Raw genomic sequence first — 7,691 nt, 5'->3', positions numbered from 1 at the left:
GAGTGTACCAAGTATGTTTGCCTCATCTTATCATTACATAAATAAAACCTTTTGAAGACTTACTTGAAATTCATCTTCCTCCTGGCCCGAGTTCTTGCAATTTACTGTTTATTTCTGGACTTCACCAAGAACTCCAATTTCTACATTAATAAAAAGGTCAGCAGGAACCCCCACCCACCACAGCACACCCAGGACCCTCCTCCCTCCCGGTTCTCCACAGCAGGTGGATGGGTGGCTTGTTCTCAGCTCCCGCTTCATCCCAGGAGAATCATAGAATCATTTGAATGGTAGTTGGAGGGGGAGCCCAAGGATCATCTAGTCCAACCCCCCTGCAACGCAGGGTTCTCAGGTTTTTTTATTGTTATTATCCAGGAGAACACCAGAACCGTCAGATAGAAAAGAGGCGAACAAATCTGTTGCTTATTCAAACACATGGTACAAAGAGTGGAGTGGAGGCGGCAGCTCAATGACGATGAAGAGTATGACAGCCGTCATCCCCGCCTCCTGCTCACTACTTGTCAGTGGCTCTTTGGGGAGGGGGAGGGGGTGAAGGTGGGGGTTCCCCCCCCCCCGCCGCCGCGAACAAACACGTCGTCGGTGCTGAAGGGAGGTGGGGAGAGGTGGGAACGGGCGAAAGGACAGTCCTGGTGGTGGCGGCAGCCCTTGGGTCACGCCGCCGTTTTTGCTGTCTAGGCAAACATAACAAAGCCCCGGGGGCCCCCGGCGGTGGCAGCGCTCCAGCTCTGGGACGGCAGGGACTGAGCCTCGTCCAGGGCTTGTTAACGCTTCTGCCTCCCTCGGCCCTTCTCTCCCACATCGCCCGCCGCCGCCTTGGCACGCCTGCCTGGCAGTGCCCGCCGCCCGAAGGGGTTAAGCCAGTGATTCACTGCCTCTCTGCTTTCATAATCTCTGCCTCTCCCTCTCTCTCTCTCCTGGGCTGCCTTCTGCGTCTCCCTCGAAGCGGGGTCGCTGAGAAGACTTCGGAGAGTCCCTGTCGTCGACGTCGCGGGCCTGAAGCGGTTAACCAGAGCCGTGGCGGCAGCAGCAGCAGCAGCGAGCCTGCCTCCTCGCTCCCTCGCTCAGTCCCTCCTGCTTTGCGCGCCGCGCGCGCCTGGAGTGTCCTGTGGAAACTGAAGTAGACCTGCCCAGCAAGCCGAGCAACTTTTTGCTCCCCGCCTTGCTCTCTTTTAAACGCCGGGCTTGCGAGGAGGTCGAGAGACTCCCTCTGCAGCTGAGGGAAGACTAGGCGCAAACACCGAGCCTGATTGCGCGCCGTCGTCGCGTCGTGCGCCCCTGCGAGGCAAAGCGCCTGTTCCCCTCCTGCGTGGACTCGCAAAGGTGAGAGGAGGAGGAGTAGAGGAGGAGGAGGAGGAGGAGCAGCATGGAGGGACGGCTTCGCTTTCCCGCTGGATGGATTTAGGGACAGGGTGGCGGGGAGAGGAGGCTGTAAGGCACCGAGCAGTGCGCCTGGCTGATCCGGTCGTCTGAGGGGAAAAGCACCTGAAGGAGGGGGTTGAGGATGGCAGCCGCCGCAGCACCAGCCGACTGCGGACACCGCTGCTGAGGGAGAGCTTGGCGGCGGCAGGAGGAGGAAGAGAAGGACAGGCAGAACAGCAGCTGCAGCAACAGCGCCTGAGGTAAGAAGGACGCTCGCCTCAGGACTGCCCAGCGGGAAAGGACGACCCGGGTGAATGGTCGCCCTGCCGACCTGCGCCTTTCCTCGACGGGCGGCAGTGCTGCGGACCCCTCTGGAGTGAGGAGGAGGATGGCGCTGGGTGGGGGGCAGCAGAGAGAGGAGGCTCAGCCTCGAAAAGGTAGCCCGGAGGAGGAGGAGGAAGTGGGGCGGGGGAGAGAGGAAAGTTCTGGACGCCGAGCGCGCTTTCCTGACTGCAGTGAAGCCTGCTTTGATTGTCATCGCGAGTTTGGCAAAGCCGAGCTGCTGCCCCCGCTGGGCTCCTCGCACTGCGCCGCCGCCGCCGCCGCCTGCTGAAGTTTCCTGGTCCGCAGAGGGGTGGGGTGGCGAGCAGGGAGACCTGGCTTAAAATGGGGGGGGGTGCTGCTCTGGTGCTCTTGTGTGCGCGCACGAGGGAGAAGTCCCCTTTTCCTTACCCAGATGCAGCAGCAGCAGCAGGAGGTTACCCCGCGAGGTGGGCAGTCTGTGCTCTGCACACACACACACCCCGTTTCGCCTCGCTCCGTCTCTCTCCCCTCCCCGCCTCCCCTCTCTCGCCACCTGCATGCTCCAGCGCCCTGCCAAAGCCACGCAGGTCGCGCGCCTTTGGATGGGTTAGATCGGGCCTCTGCCAGAGAGCAGCTGCCGCCTCCGAACTCCCCAGGATTTCTTCAAGGTGTGTGTAGGCGCGCGCGCCCGCGCACACGGGCACCACCACCCCCCGCACACCTTTCCTTCTCTCTCTCTTCCCCCTCCCCCCTCTCTGGCGCTCGATCGCTCGCTCGCACAGGGACTAGGTCGGGATCGTAGGAAGATTCAGCAGGATTATGTAATGCCGGCTGCTTTGGCTAGCAGTGCTGGAAAGGGCTGCCTGCCGCCTGGTCGCGCGAGCAAGAAAGGGGGTAAGTCAGTGCCAGGCTTGGGGGTCCCGAAGCACTTGGGTGGAAGGCAGGACAAACAGAGAGACAGACAGACAGAGCACCAGAGAGTCTTCTACTGGGGCTTCGCCCGCCTCCCACCCGGCGCTTTGATGAATCAAATCAGGCTGTGAAAGTTTCCTTTCAGGTCCTGTTGCCAACCCGGCGCCCCATTTCAATCTTTTGCCCACCCCACCCCACTTTATTAAAGCTCAAGTCCCTTCTATCCCACTCAGATTGGTCCTTTTCTTTCCCAGGTCAGGTTAAATTTGAGGTTCAGATTACACTTTTGTTGTACATATTAAAGAGGGGAGTGGGACTATTTCACTGGCTACTTGCCTTCTTCACTGTTCGCCAAACTGGCATCCTCCTGATGATTCTGACTTTTCCCAGCTCCATAGTTGTGGTCCAAAGCACCCAGAGGGCACCAGGCCGGTGAAGGGTGGACTACTAAGAAGGCTCCCTGTTACTTTTCTGTGGGAGCATCTCTGGCAACACCACACCAGATGGAGACTCACTCCCTGGGCACAGTTATAGGGCAGAGCTCAGTGGCAGAGCCGTGCGCTGCTTTGTATGCAGAACCCCTCAAATTCAGACCCCCAGAAATCCTGGAGAGCCATTGCCAGTCAGTGCAGGCAACACTAACCTAGATGGCAGCTTCTCATGTTCCCAAATATTAGAAAAATTAAGAGGGGTGCATTGTTATTGTTGTTATTTTGTTTTGCAATCAAGTGGCATATAAATCGTATGAAATAAATAAATGAAATAAACTGCATCGGAGAGAAAAGGAGGGTCAGCTGTAGAGCAGGATGTTTGAAATGGATGGCCTGTGACCCTCTTTCCCTGCAGCCTCCTACAGTGCAGTCCATCCTTCAGGGTCTTTTGGAGAACTTGCTTCCTCCACCCCCTCGCATAGCCGTTTGCTGCCCCATCTCTTTCCTTCCCCAACAGAGTTTTGCTTCTTTCCTTCCTCTGTTGTAATTGCATATTCGAATCAGTGCTTGCCTCGCTTTACAGAGTGGCACAAACAAAAGGAAAAACAAAAACAGAACAACAGGGCTGGTCTCTGCCCTGATGAGCTTACAGTTTTATACTTTTCCAGCTTATTGGGAAAGACAACTAAGGGGGGTTAAGAAAGAGAGAGGCAAAGGTAACAAGGGCTGGTCCTGTGCAAATGTTACTCCCCACCCCCATCTTACCACCTTTTCTCCATTCAGGTTTTTCCCCTTGCTATCTCTGGAGTTGGAGTATTTCTTAGTGTCCCTGGAAATGAAACACAGAATGCATCCTATTCCTGCTACTAGTAATAATACTTATATGCAGTTAAGAGGGTGTTGTGGAAACCCAGCAGGGATGATGATGGGCCCAGTCTAGCAGGAAGTTCTCCTGACCAAGCCCTGTTGCCTGGGAGCTGTGCAAGAGCTGTGCCGTGTCTGGTTTGTTGCAAGCAGCAGCAACCTGGGAACCCTTGGCTCACCATACAGCCTGGGTTGTCTTGCTGCAGTGTAGGCTCAGGTGGTTCTTCTTCTGAATTGTGTCACTTAACTTAAGCTAGGACTTTGGGCATTCCCTGGGCAGTGAGTGCTAGTCCTCCTTCGCATGCCCTCCACACCTGACCATTTCTTTCAGTCAAGGTCACTGCAGTAATTTCATATGTAGCTGCCTGGTGCTGCTGTCTTATCTATTGCACGGTTTCTGTTTCCCTCTCTTTGTGTTCCTGGGGATATTGTGTTCGATAAAACTTACTGCTCTTAACACCCTTGGCAGTTCTCCAAACACAAACACTCTCTCCTCTCTTTTCCCTCTCCTCCCACCGGGGCTGAAACAGAGACTTCGAGGCCGAGGGCTCATGCTGAACCCTGAGGGTCATGGGCTTTCCCACACAAACACTTCCCACCCACCTACCCTTCTCCCCCCCCCCAGCTTCAGATGTGGTGAGGATGAGGCACTTTGCACATGCTCAAGGACACAGGAAGAGAGGACAATTGCCTGTGTTCTGCCCTGACCTATGCAATCAAAAGCAGGCTGTGCAACTAGGCCCTGCCTCTGAGCTCTCAAGAGATTTTTCTTTCTACACGTTGTGATTGAAAAATGCCCGGGACGTTTCTTTAATGGGTGCCTTTCACAGCCTTAATTAACTCAGTTGCCTGAGTCTGACCCTGGGAGCTCCTCTGGAGGTTGGAGCCAGGTGTTTGCTAGAAAGGAATGTCCTCCTCCTGACCCAAGACTTATGTTCTAGGGACGCTTTCATCAGCATGAACTTAGTGTTTGCTGGAGGAGGAGGAGGAAGAGAAGGAGCAGCAGCAGCAGGAGCTTTCATAAGGCGGAACCTTATCGGTAACCTTGTCAAAGACAGAAGGAGAATGTTGGTATCTGGAGTTCGCACATGATCTGCTGCATTGGGCCACCCAAGGCCGCTGCCCCCACATGCCACCATGTTCCCTTCAGTCTGTGCCGCCTTTGTAGGCCACAAACACCCCTGAACTGCAATCAGCTTGCAGCCAAGTTGGCTCCTACGGCTTTCAAGGGCCTCCCCAGATAATTTTATTTCCCCTGTATATATATCCAGGGATCCAGGTGGCGCTGTGGGTTAAACCACAGAGTCTAGGGCTTGCTGATCAGACGGTTGGTAGTTCGAATCCCTGCAACGGGGTGAGCTCCCGTTGCTCGGTCCCAGCTCCTGCCCACCTAGCAGTTCGAAAGCACATCAAAGTGCAAGTAGATAAATAGGGACTGCTCCGGCGGGAAGGTAAACGGCGTTTCCGTGCGCTGCTCTGGTTCACCAGAAGCAGCTTTGTCATGCTGGCCACATGACCCGGAAGCTGTCTGCGGACAAACGTTGGCTCCCTCGGCCTATAGAGTGAGATGAGCGCCACAACCCCAGTCGGACACTACTGGACCTGATGGTCAGGGGCCCCTTTACCTTTATATATATACCTCGGGTTAAGAACTTAATTCGTTCTGGAGGTCCGTTCTTAACCTGAAACTGTTCTTAACCTGAAGTACCAGTTTAGCTAATGGGGCTTCCTCCTCCTCCTGCTGCTGCTGCTGCTGCTGCTGCACGATTTCTGTTCTCATCCTGAAGCAAAGTTCTTAACCTGAGGTACTTCTTTCTGGGTTAGTGGAGTCTGTAACCTGAAGCGTCTGTAACCTGAAGCGTTTGTAACCCAAGGTACCACTATACACACACACAGTCACAAAGCACCTCAGAAACCCAGACTTTACAACCTAACATGCTGACCGCTCGATTAGCCATCACCTGCTGTGTGCTGTTCGCTGTCTGGTCATGGCCACTGGTATGCCAGTCCAGGCAGTGGCCCCCCTATTTGGCTTCAGTGCAGGTCAGCTTGGTGGCTGCAGTATCCTTTCCCATAGCCTCCTTTTTAAGTTTTAGTGGAATGGTGTGTTCCTTTCACCCCCTCTGTGAGTTGCTGTGCTTGGCTGCAGTCATTTTCCTGGCGCGCAAGCTCCACTCAGGATCTAAAAACAGTAAGTGGGTTGGATTGTGCAGAGCAATCAATACAGGGAAATGTCTTGAAAGAAACTCTGCAAGCCATACGCAGGCAGTCTCTAGATTCTCTCTTCCTGACTCACTTGTCAGGGATGCTTACCGTCACTAGGGTGGAGAAGGATGATGGCTTGTTCCTCACCTAGAAAAGTGGACACAGTCAGGTCATGCCTACTGCAAAGGGTGGAGCTGTTCCCCTAGAGAGGAGTAGGATATGTGAGTCATTCTTTTGGTTTGAAGAGCCATGCACAAACTTCCCGGGTGTGTGTTTTATGGGCATGCATTTCCAGTCAGCAGGGGAAACGGAGTGTGTAAGGGAAGCTTGAATTTTGACTCATTTGAGACGGCAACATCTGAAATCATGGTGATGATGAAGCAACTGCATTTCAGAGAGACTTCTCTCTAGGGGGTTTTAATTTAGGAACTACGGTGGTACCTCGGGTTAAGAACTTAATTCATTCTGGAGGTCCGTTCTTAACCTGAAACTGTTCTTAACCTGAGGTTACCACTTTAGCTAATGGGGCCTCCTGCCGCCGCCACACGATTTCTGTTCTCATCCTGAAGCAAAGTTCTGGGTTAGTGGAGTCTGTAACCTGAAGCGCCTGTAACTTGAAGCGTCTGTAACCCGAGGTACCACTGTAAACAGGGTTGGGGTGATCTGTCCCCAGCCAGTCCAGTCCTTAGTGGCTTGCTTTGGATCTATTTACAGTAACCCTGGAGAAAAACGTTGCTAGGTTGGTCAGTTTCCTACATTTGGGAACAACAACAAAAAAAGAAATAGAAATCCAGATTTCTTAAAACTCTTTTGAGTGTTCCCCAACATTTTATTTTAGGATGATGGCAAGAATTTAAAATATGTGGCAAAAGGGTAGATTTGAAACTGAAGGGCAGATGGTGTCACTCTGTTTCTGGTGGCTGGAGTTTTGGGTCTTGCAAAACTGCTGCAGCATTTCTTAAATGTCGTGATTTCATGTTGTGCAAATGATTCACCCTGAAGTGTGTTCATGGAAGAGATGATGGAGCCATGAATCAGCAGATGGGTATTGCTTCGTTACTGAGGCTCTGATTGATTGACAAGCTATAAACAGGGAGGAAAGTTTCCTGGTGCCATATTGAAGATTCTGCCTTCCTTCGTTGAGGTATGTCACATGCTTGGCCTGTCTGAGCCATCCAAAACACTCTCATGACCACTCTAACAGCCATTGCATCCCTCAAATAATCCTGGGAACTGGGAGCTACAATTCCCACCACCCATAAAAAAAACACACTACACTTCCCAGGATTCTTGGAGGAGAGCCATGTGTTTTAAATATAGATGGTGTGGATGTGACCTGGGATTGTCTCTTCCCCTGTGGCTCAATGGACTACATTTGTTCAACTTTTCAAGGGGCCATGCCCCACAACCATGCATTGGCTGTGGAATCCTTGCATTTTGTAGAAGAGTGTGGGACATGTTCTAGGGTGCTCAACCACACCCGGACAAACCTCTGGTTTGCCCTGCTGGGCTGCATGAAAAGTGCTTGCAGTTCCAAACTGTCAATATTTTCATGCAACAAAAGCTGATTGGGGAAACAAACCCACTCCCCCCTTGCAA

The 7,691-nt window shown here is 53.1% G+C and overlaps 1 protein-coding gene across 8 annotated transcripts in view; it reads left to right on the top strand.

The window, feature by feature from the left end:
• The first annotated feature begins 578 nt into the window (after nucleotides 1-578).
• The window catches only part of EPN3 (epsin 3), a 32,197-nt gene continuing 25,084 nt past the window's right edge, over nucleotides 579-7,691 (top strand). For 6 of the 8 annotated variants that reach the window (XM_035104372.3, XM_088663081.1, XM_035104369.3 and 3 more), the window contains exon 1: nucleotides 579-1,637. The gene's annotated coding sequence lies outside the window, so the exon portion shown is untranslated. Of the gene's footprint in view, nucleotides 1,638-2,443; nucleotides 2,575-7,691 lie in introns of those variants that run through there. The other 2 variants (XM_088663079.1, XM_088663078.1) reach the window with 2 other exon arrangements.

Source organism: Zootoca vivipara, chromosome 2, assembly GCF_965207765.1.
Source record: "Zootoca vivipara chromosome 2, rZooViv2.hap1.1, whole genome shotgun sequence".
Lineage (NCBI taxonomy): Eukaryota > Metazoa > Chordata > Lepidosauria > Squamata > Lacertidae > Zootoca > Zootoca vivipara.
The sequence above is the reverse complement of the archived record's forward strand: the minus strand, read 5'-3'. Positions and strand labels throughout refer to the sequence as shown.